This window comes from Centrocercus urophasianus, unplaced genomic scaffold (assembly GCF_019232065.1).
Source record: "Centrocercus urophasianus isolate 14NV4802_14NV808 unplaced genomic scaffold, USGS_Curo_1.0 seq_11, whole genome shotgun sequence".
NCBI classification, from domain to species: domain Eukaryota; kingdom Metazoa; phylum Chordata; class Aves; order Galliformes; family Phasianidae; genus Centrocercus; species Centrocercus urophasianus.
Window position 1 is genome coordinate 34,582,688 of NW_024884253.1, and position 17,211 is coordinate 34,599,898.

Genomic DNA, 17,211 nt, shown 5'->3' on the forward strand with positions numbered 1-17,211 from the left:
TACTAGGTAAAGCAAAAGCCATTTGCACAAGCAAAACAAAACAGGGAATTGCTTTGCTACTTCCTACTGACAGGCAGATGTTCAACCACTTCCAAGGAAGCAGGGCCCATCACATGTAATGGTTTATCGGGAAGATAAATGATATCACTCCATCTGTCCTCCCAGCTTTTCTTGTGCCACATGATGTCCTATGGTATGGGATATTCCTTTAGTTAGGTAAGTTGTATGTCCAGGCTTTTCCCCTCCCAGCTACTTGTGCACAACCAACCCGCTCACTAACAGTCAACATGAGGAGCAGAAGAGGCCTTGACTTAGTAAAAGCACTGCTCTGCAACCACTAAAATATCTCTGTGTTATTGCTATTATTTTCCGCATTGGTCCAAAGCATGGACCAAGCATCATACAAGCTTCTGTGAAGAAAATGAACTCCATCCCAAGCAAAATCAGGACAATCATGGATTTAATCATGTCCAGAGCGAGCACTTATTTTCCAATACTATCAAATCAGTTTCAGCATGAATTATTTGACTACATCGATTTTGGGAGAGAAAAATATTCCACATTCCCAGGTCCAGATGACTCTAATTGCAAAGGTCTAGCCCCACCTCAGATTACATGGCAGACCCTTCCACTGTGCCATACTCTGTTTTTCATGCAAAATAAAATCACGGTTTGTAAAAGAATAGAAGTGCAAGGACCTTGTTCTGTTCAGTTTAAAGAGGCCAGAATCACCATGGATACCCATCCACAAGACTAGATGCAACCTTTATTGAGTCAGTTCATCCACTTAGAATCCCCCTGTCACTGCATGATTCTAAATTCTTTTCTGTTCCAGCATACTTTAAAGTAGAAAAGGTATATATTTTTACATGTACCTTCATGTTTTTCAAGTCATTTATGCAAAAAAGGACTTGCAAGTATTCAGTAGCATACCAAAAAGAAAAAAAAAAAAAAGAAGGTTCTTGAGTCAAGCTTAAGAGAGATCCTGTCAGAAGAAGACAGGTCTTACCTATCTTCTGGTTCCATGCTCTGGCTTTTACCATAACTGATCTCAGAAAACAAAATTTTTGCCTCTACTACTACCATCAGACACCAATCCCTGGACTAGTAGAGGCTAATCCACCTGCTCCATATTCCTTCTCACCAGCTAGATGTACAAAGTACCACTGGGAAAATGATGATTTCATGCTAGAGAAACCAGCAAACCAGAATTAAAGCAAGGCACAGCTGCTGCATTGATAAACCCCAGCCTGAAATCCAGGCTGAGGCCTCAGCCACAGGCTGCAGAGCAAAGCTGAAGCAACAAAAGTGAATTGCTCAAGGGAGAGCAAAAGTTTGAACATGAGGCAAATGAAGCATGAAAAACAAAGCAGTGAACCAAGCAATTATTCACCACTACAAGAAAATCCATTAAAGAAAAACAAAGCCATTTACAATAGTGCAGCTCAGGGAGGTAGAGATGAAAGCATGGAAAACAATCCCCCCTGAAAAACTATCTTGAAATTCTCGGACTGAGGAAGAAAAGTAGAAGGGGAGTAGAGGGGAAGAAAAAGGATGAGGGAAGGAGAAAATATGAAAATGCAAATTAGCAAGCTTTGTTAATGGCATGATTCCAAAACATGCAAGAAAAGAACACTAAGAAAGGTCTATTGCTTTTCTGGGCATGGTGCCACCTCATCACATGTGAGGAGAGAATCCCAGATGACTGAGATGGGTTACTAACAGATCATAGAAATAGTAAAATAACTGTTGAAAAACAAAAAAAAAAGGGGGGGTGGTTGAGAGGGGAGGGGGACAGACCACACGTTCCTCTAATCAACTTCAGGATATTGTCTGTTCATTATTATGTAGTTCTGCAACTGGATTCACTTCCAACAGCTATAACTGAGGTGTGCATTTGCTGTGGTATTCCTTTGTTACTCAGTAAAATAAAAATAAAAATAAAAGTATTTTGCTAGATGATAGTCATGTAGGCTCAGGGAATAGCTGAAGTCACTATCTCTGGAGATGTTCAAGAAACATACAGATCCGGCACATGGTTTAGTTGGAATGGTGGTGATGGGTTGATGGACTAGATGATCTTTGAGGTCTTTTCCAAACCTTTAATAATTTTACGATTCTATTAAACAGCATTGATTTTTATTCATGACAACCTGTAATTCACAGAAAGTGAAAGCAAAATATATATTTGGAGCCAGCTATTGTTTGAGAAATCATTTAAATTTTTATTTGAACATCGGATTTCACCATCTACTGACCAGCAGAGGAACATACTAAACATTTTAAATTTGGTTAAAGAAGCTTTGGGCCATCATCCTTTGTGGTGTTAATTTAAATATTTCAGAGAATCATAAGATATGGAAAAAAAAATGATTATGGTTGTCAGGAACACAAAGTTTTGGAGCTGCTGTTGATATCACTCTTCTCCCAGACTGAAGAAAAAGGGAAACAGCCTGCACTGTCAGACTAGCTTCAACTTCTTCAGCTTCTTCAGCCAAGATTGATCGAAGTTGTTGGGTTTAACCTACTGCTTGCACTCTTTCAGTAGGGATAGTTTGTGCGTTTGTTGGAATTTTCTTTAAAACTCAGCTGTTAGTATACGTACATCTTGCTTTTTTTTTTTTTTTTATGTTTTTTATTTTGTAGGGAGAAAATTCACCTTGCTGTATTTCCCATACTGCTTGAGGATACAGGTCATGAAGGATCTTAGAAAGCCACTTTATGGTTTGCATTCTCTCCCTTCTATAAAAACAGTGCAGACACTCTGATAGTTATGCCTGGCCTTCATATATCAGGTTTTAGCTAAGTCCTACAGTTAACAGTAATGGACAACATTTAGCCCACTGGGTGAACATGAATGGTTACACACAGTTAATGCTTCAATCATTCTTACATTTGTAAGACCTCAGAGTTTCTTACCTGGAGACACTGCCCAACACCAACCATAAATATATGTATTTACACTGGTATAACATCTACTCTAACACACTCAGATGCAAAAAAAAAAAAAAAAAAAAAAAAAAAATCATGTGTATGTATAATATCAGCCATTAAATATTGTTTGATTTTCCAACTATGTAAAGATGCAAGTAAATGTACTCGTTATTTATAAGAAAGAAATCAGTTCACATGGGTGAAGTCCAGTGTATTTGTTTTGATATTGATTGTTGTTAAGACATAACCCCATAGAGTACTTAGGAACTAGATTCAATATTTCTTTCAATAGTATTTCATCACTTGAATTTTATTGAATTTGCTCACTGATATTACATTCACTCATATGTCCTGAGAGATGCTGCACTAGGAATATCATCTTAGTTTCTAAAGCTAATAGGAGTTGCACATTATCAACCACAAAATGAAGTAGCCCATGAGACTAGCTGTGTCCATCAGAAGTACCATTTGATTTGAATTTGTTTTTCAGAAGTTATGATGTTAGAAAATACATTATATATTAATGAATTACAGAATTCCACGAACAAAATGACTGGTCCCACAAAAACAACATGTGCTGGAACAGTAGCTCCATGACCTGCAGCAGGAATCCAAATTGTGAGCAATTCAGTGATGATATAACAAAGTTTGCTCTGCCCTTCTCTGACAAGGCCAGGTAAAAGGCAGCTAGCTCAGCATGATGCTCAGGAGTCTGACTTCACTTGGCTGCACAGGTATTGCCTCCTGTGTGACAAGAAAGCACTACAATTGGCTTAGCTTTCAGTTAAATCTTTGCTTGATCTTTAAAGTATTCTAGGGGACTTGTATATCCTTATTATTACCTCCTAAATCCTGAGGTGGGCACAGCAATACCCATGCTGATGTCTGCAGCATTGCATCAGCATCTTCAGCAAATGAAGCATAAAGGAGAATGCTGTTGGAAGGACACCAAGGTACTCTGTGGGTCAACAACGCACAAGAAGAACTGAGATTGGATAGGCTGCAAAAGTGTGCCAGAGGTCAAAGCAGCAGTTTAGAGTGGCTGGGAATTTGCTTTTCTTCCACACAATTTTTTCTCTTTTTCTCTCCCATTTCTTGAAAATAATTGGTTGCCTTAGACTCAAGGCTCTCTTATATTTAGGTCAGTACAAGCAGCACAGAGGATTTCAGCTGAACACTCCAGAAAGAGAAATGATGATGTGATCCTGCACTCAGCTGATATTGTCCTGGCAACGAGACTTTCAAGACATCCTTTTTTTACTTCTTTCTTGAGAAGAAAACTGTTTCCTCCTTTCCTTCTCCCAAGCAACAATGCTCCTTTCTTACCCTATTATGCACTGACAACAAAGTTAAGGGGAGAAACACATCTAACCAATGAACACACTGTCAATTGGCATTTGGAGCTTGTTTGTATGTGTTTTAGGATTATATCATTTTTCTTAAATTGCTTTAAAACTTTATAAAGCCTTGAAAGGAACTTTGCTGTCTCTTTCAGATAGGTTCTTTCTTCCACAGTCTCTCCAGGAGACTTCAAGAAATGTTCACTTCTGTGCTCCCCAGAGCAATACTTTTTATGTGGCTTCTTTTTGAATGCAGTATACTATGTAAATTCTCAACATCTAAAATACACTCCTATATCAAAATTATCAGTTCACATAACCAAAGTGGCTGAAAATGACCCCTTCTTTTTCTTTCTCTTTTTCTTTTTTTTTTTTTCTTTTTTAAATAGTGGTTCACATAAACTGTTTATCTGCAAGGGTTATCATATTTCAGGACAAAATCAATTAACCCAGGCAAGGTGTGCCAAGGTGTGGCAAAAGATACTGATCCACAACAGCCACTCGTACCTAAAACCAGTTGCTTCACAGTGAGTAACAGCCAGAAGTTTCATAAGCCAAGTTAGTTCTTCACTGAAGGGCAAATCCAAAGTAGTAAAGTAGGAACTAAAGTGGTGAAGTAGGAGCTAAAAATGGCCAGGACACACCTTAACAGACTAAAAATCAGCTTCTTCAATTATAAAAAAAAAATAATCCGTGAAGAATGAGTTCATGGCAGTAGCTGTAGCATAAATATTGATGTGTTATTCCTGACATCAGCAAATACCAGTAATTTCATGGAAGATGATGAAAAAAAAATGTTTGATGCTTCACCTCCTGGACCCATAGGTTAGCATGTAAGTGTGAATTTCCTTCAGACATCTCTTTGAGAAATACTCAGCTGGGGGAAGAACATGGGCTGTTCTCTGCTCTCTCTTAAACAAAGCATGTGTGGGTTTGGCTTTTTTAACTTGGTTTCATTTGTGCTTTACTTGACAGTGTTTGTTGTGTCTGGAGAGGCATTTAGTATTTTATAAACAGCCTGATTTAAAAAAGAAAAAAAAATCCTAGTTTCATCCCTATTTTAGGGACTGATTGGCTTCAGGGACTATTCTTTGGATCAAGAAATAAGCCAGCCAGACCTGTTTATAGAAGATGCCATGGTCAGTCTCCCGGAACTTGTCTTTCCTACAAGACCAGAGAGCCAAAAGTTATCTGCACTTGGATTTGTCATTTGAAACAAAGCCAAAACTGAGGCAGTAAAATCTAATTCTTCAGACATGACCTTAATCCATTCCTACAGTTAAAATAGTTCAAAATTAAACTCTTTCATTTAGAAAACCTTTACTCCAAATTCATTTTTGTTCTTCTCTGGAATACAATGCCCTGAAATAGTTCAGCCTAGCTAGCCAAAAAACACAGCCAAATCTTTAATCTCTGCTGCTGTGTTTCTTATGAAAACAAACAGCTGCCACCAACTACTACTGAAAACTTGAATATTCTCTCAAGACTGGATTTTTGTAAATATTTCAATATTCAGCAAGACATCACTCCAGTGTCATTCTAATATTTGAGTTGTCCTTCAGGAGCTGCAGTTTGTCTTCAGTTAATGCTTGTATTGATTTGTCTGTGAATGAACTGATTTGCAAAGGATTACTTAACAGTCAACTTGAAGCACTGCAAACCTCTAGACCCACAGATCTCTGAATCTAGGCTGTTTTCTGACTTCTATCCTAAATATCTTCAAAGCTTCTATTTCTATGCTGAACATGCCTATTCTAAACAAAAAATCCATTTATATTCTATTTGGAAGACCCTCAGAACTACCAGAGCACTAAACATGGAGTCTTAAAACAGAACTGGCAAGAAAAGAATCTCATTTCTGTTCTTCATTGGGATTAGCTGAATTCACCAAAATAGATCTGCATTATTTTGTCCAGTCTCTTGACAGGTATTGAAGGCAGATGAGAGAGGAGGCTTGATTGTTTTCTTCCAGATTTCTGGCTACCTGCAGCTGTCCAAGCTCAGAGCCTAGATCTTGGGTGCTTGTAACACCAAGGGCTAGGGCCTCATTGACATTATAAGGGTATATGGGACTGTGCATATGTAGCTATTTGGTACTCTACTCGCACCTCAATTATTGTGTTCAATTTTGGGGCCCTTGTTACAAGAAAGACAGTGAGGCACTTGAGTGTGTCCAGAAAAGGGCAGTGAAGCTGGTGAAGGTCCTGGAGCACAACTCTTATGTAGAGTGGTTGGGAGAAATGGGATTATTATGTCTGGAGAAGAGGACGCTCAGGAGAGATGTTATTGCTCTTTACTACTTCTTGAAAGGAGACTGTAGCAAGGTGTGGATCAATACCTTCTCCCAGGTAACAGCATTAGGATGAGAGGTAGTGGCCTCAAGTTGCTCTAGGGGAGGTTCAGGTTGGATATTAGGAAAAATTTCTTCTCTGAAAGAGTGGTGAGGCATTGGAACAGGCTGCCCAGGGAGCTGGAAGAGTCTCCATCCCTGGAGGTGTTCACTGGACTGATGATTGGATTGGATGATCTTAGTTGTCTCTTCCAATCTTTATGATTCTATGATTCTATGATTCTAATTTCAGACCTAAGAGTCCTTTTGGCCAGTACACAATCCTAGATGGGAGGCCACCCGCCCACTTCTGGCTAGACAGGAGAATGAGAGGTAGCCAAGGGTGCCTGTTGTCCATCTGTAATGCTGCTGTTGGGATACTGAAATGACAGGCATCATGCTGACTGTGGGAAGCACTGTCTGGGTTGCCTGGTTCTACTTCTTTTGTACAGATGAGCTGGTTGAGATCACAGGGAATGTTTTATTTTGGAAATCAGTTTCCTGTCATTCCCTAGGAAATATACTGGGATTTCTAGCCTGAGAACAGTTTTAAATTTTCAGCTTTCATTCTACTTCCAGACAGTAAGTCACCTTATTTGAAGTTCACCCTTCAGCTCTACTTGATGTCATAACACCACTAGTACGTATTATCTCATACTAATGAGCTCTCCAAAAAATTTAGCATTGTTACTTACTTGCCTACTTACTGCAGAAAGAATAAAGGATTGAAGATGCTGTGCTATTAACTCAGAGCCCTCTACTCCCTTAGATTTCTACTTTATCTCTATTCACTAGATATGCTCTTTACACACTGTGGTGTCAAGAACACATTATCACTTTTTTACTGATCTCCATTTCTCAGGTGCCTATCGCTATGTGTGTTGTAGAATCAGCAGCTGTATATACATGTGTCCAGGCTTTTGAAGGATAAGCTGTGGTATATTCTGTATGTGAAATCAGATAAATGGCCAAATCCCTTGTATTTTGTATCAAACAAAGTATTTTGTTTCAGAAAAGGGCTACGATGCCATTTAGAGCAAAAGTATTACTTCATTAGCAGTTTCACAGCATGCTCCCCAGCTCCAAATTTTCTGGGCATGGAATGACTGTTTGTTTACTTCAAGGGAAATACTCATTTTGTATCATGACTGCTACACATAATACCACGCTACTACACAATACTGCTACAGCCTGCAGCTATCCAGCTGTTGGGGAAAGGAGCCATCCTGGCAGGGCCACCTGTCTGCTGCCTGCCATCCTGAAGCCTTGTGCTGGTGTCAGGCTCTTGCTCAAGACTCACCCTGACTTACAGATCCTTGGTCAGTTCTGAAGACAAGCAGCCAAATGGCAGTGTTTGTCCTCTGGCAGCTAAAGCTAGACAGTGCCCTCTGTAGAAGTGCAACCAGTATTCATTGTCCCCACTGGTACTGAAGAGCATTAGAATTCCGAGGAAGAATTAGGGCCCCCAGACTCCTAACCAAAGTGGAAAGCAAAAGACAAACTACCGATAAAATCAGCAGATGGTCAAAGGGAGATAATAACGAGCAGTGTCACAAGTAATGGTTGCAGCTCAGCAGCCGCCACAACATTATTGAGTGTTTGTCATGGAGGGCTTGGTGTGACAGCGAGCCCTCCCCAGAAGGAGCCATCAGCTCCCTGCAGGTCAGATGGTGCCTCCTATGGCACCTGTCCTACCTGTACTGCATAGCATATCTTTCTTCCCTCTCTCTTGACCTCTGTGTCTACCTATAGATCAGAGGCTGCTGTTCCACGATTTCTGTAACCTCTGGCAGTATTCAAAAATGTGAGCCTAGAAACTCTCCTCTGTTAAGCACGGAAGTCAAAGGTGTGAGGATTTTGGGATATGAATGCAGTGCTAATTTCAGCCACATAAAAGAATATAAGAGGAAATCAATAAGTGTAAACAGAGAAAAGAAAAGCTGAAAATAAAAAACAATTCCTCAATTTCTATGTGGATATGACAATCTGTAGAGCAGGACTGGAATACAAAGCCTGAAAGAATTACTAGCTGGAGTTCTGTCAAAATTGTTCCCATAGGCTTTTCCTGGGTCTTTCTCTCTACAGCTCTTAAACTGGTATTGACAAAGGGAGGTACAAAACACTTAAAGTGATATTTTGCTGTCTGCAATCTTCTTCTCAAGCTACACAAGAAAAGTGAACTTGTATATCTTAATAGGATTAACGTTACAAGATTTCAAGTCATAGTTTCTTTCTTTAATTCAAACAAGATGGGTCAGTTCCTAACATCCTGCATCACACACTGCTGGCTCATGTCCAGCTTCTTGTTTACCAGGAATCCCAAGTCCTTCTTTGCTGGGCTGCTCTCAAGGAGTTCTTCCCCCAAGTCTGTACCCACAGTTTCCAACAAATTCATGTACCCACCCATTTCTGTCTTGTGTAAATGTGTTGGGTGGCTGGGGGAGTCCACCATAGAATCCAGCAAAGCTCTACATACTGCTATGAAGGCCCCCTATTCAATGACTGAAGGGCCTTAGTTTTTCTGCTGTGAAGGATTTTATGACTTCACCTGCTCCTTGTCCCTATACACATACTGTTTCTCACAGTATGGTGAGTCAACAATGCCCTCCCAGCCCAGCTGAGATGAAGCAGAACAAGTGACCTTGGATGTGCTGGTATCAGCAGGAGGAATAATCATCAGCGTCATAGCTCAAGGGCATTCCAATCCTAGTATGTGACTCAAAGGCAGAAATTAGACAAGTTTAAATATATGTATTTCTTAAAATGCACTTAGAAGCTCTGTCCCCTTTTGTGGTGACTTCTCTTTATCCTTTCTTTTAAGAGATGGTTCTCACTTCTCCCTCATCCTTATGTTTTCACACTGGGCAGTCCTAATATAGCTGCACTGTATACTGCTCACACTCCAGATTGACTTTTCTCCACCTAGCAAAAGATGCTGTGATTTTATTCACACTTTCTGATCTTGGATGAATGCATCAGACATCTGTTCAAAAACGTATTTTATGTGGACCCAGATCAGGATGCTTTCCTCATTCTGTGCAGCCCTTGGTGGTGTTTGAAGAGTAAAACCTAATGCTAGAACAGGATATAGATGTCTAACTCCATTTTTATGATCTAAAATCTGAAAAATACTCTCAGTTGCCTAGCACCTATGTTTCTGCCAAAGACATTTCCAGCTGCTAGACTCTAGACATGGAGAACTAACTAATTTAGAGGGTAACAAACAGATCCAGCAAAAGGTCTGAGTACTGTGGTGTATAGTGCTGCAGTGACTAAAGAATCAGAGCTCATCTCAGGTACAGAATTCACAGAGCTGAGTTACTTACATACCCGGAAACACTGAAAAAAATTGTGGGTGAGGCTTCCCTTATAATTCATCTAACTTACAGCCAAACCACTAAAGTCACAAAATCATAGCAATGCTTGCAGACCAAGATTAAGAGAAATACCCAGGTGCTTTAAGTAGACACTGGGTTATTCAAACACTGGACATTGTGAATCAAAGAACGGTCATTTTCAACTCCTTTCTTTTGCCTGCAACCATCTGACACTTCTCTCATAAGGAAATTGGGGCCAATGCTCTTTAATATCTTCATCAATGACATTGACAGTGGGGTCAAATGCACCCTCAGCAAGTTTGCTGATGACACTAAGCTGTGAGGTGGAGTCAACACACCAGAGGGATGGGATACCATTCAGAGGGACCCAAAATGGCTTGAGCAGTGGCCCAGGTGAACCTCATGAAGTTCTACAAATCCAAGTGCAAGGATTTGCACCTGGGTCGAGACAACCTCATTACCAATATGAAATGGAGGATAAAAGGTCTGAGAGCAGCCCTACTGAAAAAGACCTGGGGGTACTGGTGAATGGAAAGGTGAACATGAACCAGCTACGTGCGGAAAGCCAACAATATCCTGGGCTGCATCAAAAGAAATATGAGCAGCAGGTCGAGGGAGGTGATCCTGTGCTGGTGAGCCTCATCTGGAGTACTGCATCCAGTTATGGGGTCCTCAGTAGAATAGAGACATGGATCTGTTAGAGTGCATCCAGAGGAGGGCCAAACAAATGATCCATGTTATGGAATACCTCTCCTAGAAGAAAAGAGCTGAGGCTGTTCAGCCTAGAAAAGAGAAAGCTCTAAGGTGACCAGATAGCAGCCTTTCAGTATTTAAAGGAGAGCTACAGGAAAGAAGGGGCAGACTCTGGTACAGGATCTGTGGTGATAGAATAAGGGGAAATGGCTTCAAGCTCAGGAAGGGTAGATTTAAGTTAGATACGAGGAAAAAGAATCTTTTATGGTGAGGGTAGTGAGGCACTGGAACAGGTTAGCTAGTGTTGTGGTTGATGCCCAAACCCTGGAGACTATCAAGGTAAGGCCGGATAAGGTGTCGGGCAACCTGACCTAGCTGTGTATTTCCTGCTCATTACAGGGGGATTGGACTAGATGGTCTTCAGAAGTCCTTCCAACTCTAAGGATTTTGTGATTCTAAATCATCGGATCACCAGAAAATATAATAAGACATTCATGAATGTGACTGTCTTTCAGTTGAAGCTCTTCCACTCTGAACATCATAAATAAATAGCCTTTGTGCTGGAACTGGAGCCAGTGGAAATATTCTACAGTCTGGAGTTTAGAACACTCAACTGGGAAGGAGAAGTCCTAGAGGTACAGACCTGCTCCATTGAATTTTTCCTTGCAAATTTCCATGCAATATTTCCAGCAAAATAATACACTGTTGCCAAGAAGAAAGGTGAGAACATCACTGTCTAGGTAGACTACAGCCTGGTAATTTGACTGAATATCTAGAGGAATAGGCATGGAAATGTTTTGAACTGATATTCATCTCCACAGATAGAAAAGATTTGAGCATCAGACACAATAACCTCTTCAAGCTAAGCAACAGTCTGCTTATCCGCTGTTGGGAGAGCTGGCATTAACTGCTTTCATGCTTTGGATGTTTATTTTGCAGCTACCACATCAGTCAGTCAGGGTGCCAAAATCCGCCTCAGGCCTTTCCTCATCATCCTCCTCAGGCTTAACATCATGCAGAAACCTATTCCACTTAAATTCTGCCAGACTCCAAATGGAATTCCTTGAGGAATTTAATCATTTCCCAGAAAACTTTGTGTCATTTATAGCCTGTTGTATTTCATCAGCCATTTGTTTACAAGCACTTGTAAATATAACATTAGCAATTGTAGAAATTTAATATATTGTCAATGGCTTACAGGCTGATTTGGCCCCATTCCATGACTAGTGGGAAGGAGAGACACATGGACCCTCGCCCTTGGAAAAGGAAAAGGGGGAAAAGGGAAATAGTAAGGAGATGGACCTAAAGTCAAAACAGCAGAAACTATCTGAGGAGAAACAAACTAGTTTACTAAATAAGGTACTGGAATGCAAGATAACAAAATATAATACAATATTATTGAAATTGAAGAGAATAAATCAAATAAATTGAGAGAGAGCATCTGAAAAGCGAAGAACTTACTCTAAGTAAGCTGAGGTGATACGGCACTCACAACAGAGACCAGCCAGAAGGTGGAAAAAAGAACTGTCTTGTAATCTGCAAACAGTTTTTGTCTTTCCCTCTGAGTGGAAAATGGTAACAGAACAGCAAACAGTCTACTTGGAAACGTAGTACTTCTCTTCTGGGACAGGTACCCAGAACTATCCACGATCCACAGAACTGCAGCATTAACTCTTTAATGCACTACATGGTGTTATGATGTGGAATACTGATAACAAAAAATCATAAACCCATTACACGTATTGAGTTATTTTTTTTCATCCATAGAAACAATTATATAATCAATACCAAATCTTTACAGCTGGACACAGTAAATTTTAGGTAGATTTATAAATTAACTTACTAAGAAAAAACTCATATCTCTTAAGAAAGATTTATTGCTGCAATGGAAATTTCAAGAATTTCTACTCTTGAGATACAAAATTTTCAATGGATCTACATCTTTAGATTAGATGATTGACTAGATGAAAGTGATTAAATCAGGATATGGAAGAATTTTCAATGACTGTTCAGATGATGTGACAAGTTGTCCCCATCTTAAGTTATTATTGCTCTTCAAATGTTCATCCTCTTCTTCTTTGGATCCCTGTAGCAGAATACATACCAAAATCACTTGTTGGAAAAAGAAAGAGAAATATAAAAATATCAAGTGTGTGTAAGATGGAGGCGACAACAGAGTTGAGTGAAGCTAGCTTTTTAAGTGCTGTTTGTGGAGAGTTGTACCATTGTGGCTTAGGGAAAAGTGTCCCTATGTGTGAATTAGAGAAAGAGACTGAAAGAACAGCTATTTTCTGTCTGCGGCCATTTATGGTTATCATTTCAATTAAAGGAAAAGTAATATGAGCAGCAGCACAATAAAATGTTGTTCTCGTTTTATAACTGAGGTTTGACAGGTCTTATTCCTGAGTGTCCTGAGTGAAGAGTTTGCTCAGTCAGCAGCTCAACTGCATAATCCTGGCAACAAGAATGAACACAAGCACAAGTGAAAGAAGATTAGTGTAGGTGTCATTTAGAGCTGTTGGAAGTCATTAGTCATCTTCAAAGAGTAAGAGTGGAGGTGATACTCTGCACATAACATGTCAACAAAAGGTGACAGAAAGTCCTTTCTGACTCGAAAAGGGCACTTGACACGTGCTTTTCCTTATCAGAACTGACCACTAAGTTGGAACAGGAACTTTGTGACTGAAAATAGTCATAAAACAAGGAGAAGTTTTAGTTTCCTACTGCAGTTACTACAATACAACTGATAGACTCTCCTCAGGGGTGCTTTAGCTAGCACCCACAGAGCCAACATCATAAGGGATGATATTTTCAAACCATGTTATTTGGAAGCAATGATATGGTGGAAAAACGTAGTGAGTATTGGTAACATTTTTCTTGACAGAAGCTCTGTAACCCTTCCTGGAGATGGACACTATGGGTTTTGACAAAACACAAGAAATTATACAAGCACAGAGCAAGCAGGAAAACAGAGAGGGTATCTATTACATTATCTCACTGTATAGGGGACACAATATTTGTGAATGGGAAATTACTACGTACCATGAAGTGACTTGTATTTTCCCATGTTTTATACTTGTACTGAACACCCATCTACTGAACACAGCCTTAATTTCTGCTATTAGGTATTAGATGCTACCCTGTTGTATAATTCTACTCTCCTACATGTGAAACTAACTCCCAATGACTTGAGTGCAAACAGATCTGAAATATTTCCTGTTTCAGAAAGTGCTGCACAATGTGTGTATTGAATATCTATAGCTTTTTAGAAATTCAAGGGCTATTGGACCAGACTGAACAGCCTCATTTCTGCCAACCTTGAAATGAAACTTTCTACTAGGTACTGTACTTTCCACCTGAATAATGTAGTTTCCTTTTCTGGTGTTTTGTTTGAAGTGTTTGTATACACTAAGAGTTTGGATTTCTAAAGGCAAAGTTTCATCCAAGTAAACACATGAACAGTTCTAAAGGATTTCAGGGGAATACATCTTGTACTAGGACTGAATTAGACATCCTTTCACTATCTCTTTGTAAGAAGCTGTCTCTTTGCTAAGTCTACATGCTAATCATGCCCTCTTTCTTGAATCTTGAGGCTTATTGTTTTTTCCCCCTAAATTCTCACACACTCACTGTCTGCCATCTTTGCAAATGACCCTAAAATGCCTCTTCTGTCTCAAATACCGAGATTTTTATCAGTATTATAAAATATCAGTATTATTCCTTCTTGGATTTTTTTTTCTTAAAACTGGCATTTCAAAATTTTTTCAGGATATTAATTGATCCCAGCAATTGCATTTCTACTTTTTTTTTCCTGCAGTGGAGAATGCTCATTCATTTTTTGAAAAAAAAAACCTGAAGTCCAGTCTTGCCTTGTCTCACATGTGATGTCCTGTAATGTACTGAGCCTTTTCTAAAGCAGACATGCTTTTAGACTACTTATGTTCCAGATGAGCTTGTTAATTTGGGAATTACCATCATTTCCCTTCTAGTTTTTCTTCATTTATCACAGGCCTTGGACCTCACCTTGCTGGTGTCTAGAGAGTTGGCTGGTGAGCTGTGCACCTTACGGACTGTGAGCCAGGGGATGGTTTGATAACTGCCTTGTGTTTCTATCTCATGGAGAGCTCAGACTCTCAGGGACAAGAGGTTAATTGGAACAGATGGTATTTCAGAAATTGTATGATGCCCAGAGATCACATCTTTCCTTTTCTAAGCCTTTTCTATGGTGTTGGACTGCATGATCTCTCTTGTTTTTCTCACACTGAGTTCCTTTTCATCTTTTGAATTACTGCAAACAATGGCAATCTTTACAAATACTACAAGCCTTCTTTTTTATATGACGCATTCTTCCCTCTAGGGATACAAGTGATCTGAGCTGAAGAAAGAAGTAATTAAGGTCATTTTAAGAGCTCTGTTTCCCACTATACAGCCTTAGCAAAAGTTGTGTCTAATTTATACTTTTGCAGTGTGCTCGTGCACTCTGCTGTTTTTGACCTCTTCCTTTGAAAGACACTTGTATAACTTCAAAGAGGTTTTGGATTTACTTTAAGTGTCCCCAAAAGGGATGATGTAAAAACTTTTTGACTTCAGACCACTCTGCCTCTCTCAGAGTGGGAAACATACAGAGACTTTCCATATCTCTGGAAATCTGCTCTTTGCTGGGTTGAAAGGATGCAGCAAAAGTACCTCTGAGACCACATACAGAATTATGTCCCAGTACTACTTCTGTTAGTGGGAATGAGAAAAAATGTGAAGGGCTCCCCCTCCTCCCAGTGATTCATGTCCCAGAGCTCATTATTATGAACAGCAGATAAAGAGGTAAGAGATGGAAACTAAATCTGAAATCATAAACTCATTAACAGATATCTATGACCATCTCCCACATGGCCATGAATGTGGGCCATCAGGTATTTCTGAATAGCTGTTGAGGTCTGAAATGTACCACAGGGAGAACAAAAGTTTCTTCACTGAGTATACCTCCTCAGCAGCCTTGTGGTGTGGTTGAAGTAATACAAAGGGATAGGTGTAAGCAAAAGAATGGAGCTTAGAGATACTTGTGGTCTTTCTTAGGAAAAGACTTAGGTGTTGACCAAACCACCTGTTCTGTTCATAAAGGTTCGAATACTGCAGTTCATATTCTGTATGACAACTTCCTTGCTGGAAATCAGTCAAATCATCCTGTGATCGAGCTAGGGGTTTAAACGTTGCTGTGAAATCGAAGCCAAGATACATCCTGTGTAAAACAGGAAGAATTTCCTGTAATTTGTCACCAACTTCCCATCCACCACATAAGTGAATACACCATCTCACTACATCTCTTCCAGCTGTTCCATATCTCTATATCACATCAAGACTTATCTCCAAGCAGCTCTGAAAGCTAATTAGTGTGGAAGATTTTCTTAATCTACGGCTGGGAGTGATGGAAAACTGTGAAGGTTTAAGACAAATCTCTCAGCCCATCAGGACAGACATAACAAGTGAGTGTTTTTTGGCATTATTTCCCCAGTGTAAACTACTGCCTTAATGAAGTTAGTAGAACTATTCTGCTGACTTTAACAACTGTAAGAACTGGAACCTAATAGTCTATTCGTCTTGTGACCTGATTGTCACTTTTTCTTGGAAACCTTCTGGACTTGGGCAAACCCAGAAGTTTCTTGGAAATCCTGGAACTCTTTCCAAGGATCATTCATAAGTGTCACCTTAATCAGTTTGAAATCATATACCTAGAAACAGCACCTAGTCATAGGTAATAATATGGGTCCTTCTGTTAGGAGTTATAAGACAAAAAATTTAATTTAGATTAGAAAAAGATAAAGTTCATATAAAATCAGGGAAAGCAAGCAAGCAAGCAAACAAATAAAACGCCTTATAAAGTCAGAACTCCTGTATCACAAATAACGAAGACGTTAGGAAAAAGCTAAGCTTAATTTTGAAATATTGAAGTCTCACATTTTGAGGAAATGCACATGGTCAGAAAAATTACAAGCCAACTGTGCTCCTGTCTTGTTTTGGGCTGGGATAAAAGTAATTCTTTTCCGAATAGCTGGCATGGTGCTGTGTTTTGGATTCAGTTTGAGGATAATGTTGAAAATAATACACTGATGCCTTAGTTGTTGCTTAGCAGTGCTCACATTAAGTCATGAATTTTTCAGCTTCTCATAATTGTAGAACTGACTGTCAGAAGATCGTTGAACTTTGAGGAGTCTTCCCTGTGGGGTGTTCCAGCTCATGGTTAGATAAAGGTTCACAGCCCACTTCAGTCCTGGAGAGCTCAAAGGGTTCTCACTTGGAATTCCTATTTCTAGAATTGTGAGATTATTGACTTTTCATCAGTAATTTTCTATGATTCAAGTATTTTTCTCCTTTTTGGGGGGGGGAGCTATGATTCAGATTGTGCAACCCCCCTTAACACATCATCACATCTTTGCCAATTAGCCATTTCACAGGAACTAAGGATACAGTCAGGATAGGACTGATCATCCCATGCCTGAAGGACACTGATAACTGAGGAATGATGCAGGGTCTGGCTCCACCATGCACACTCTGTAGACTGTATAGCAATGATGCCCTGACAGCT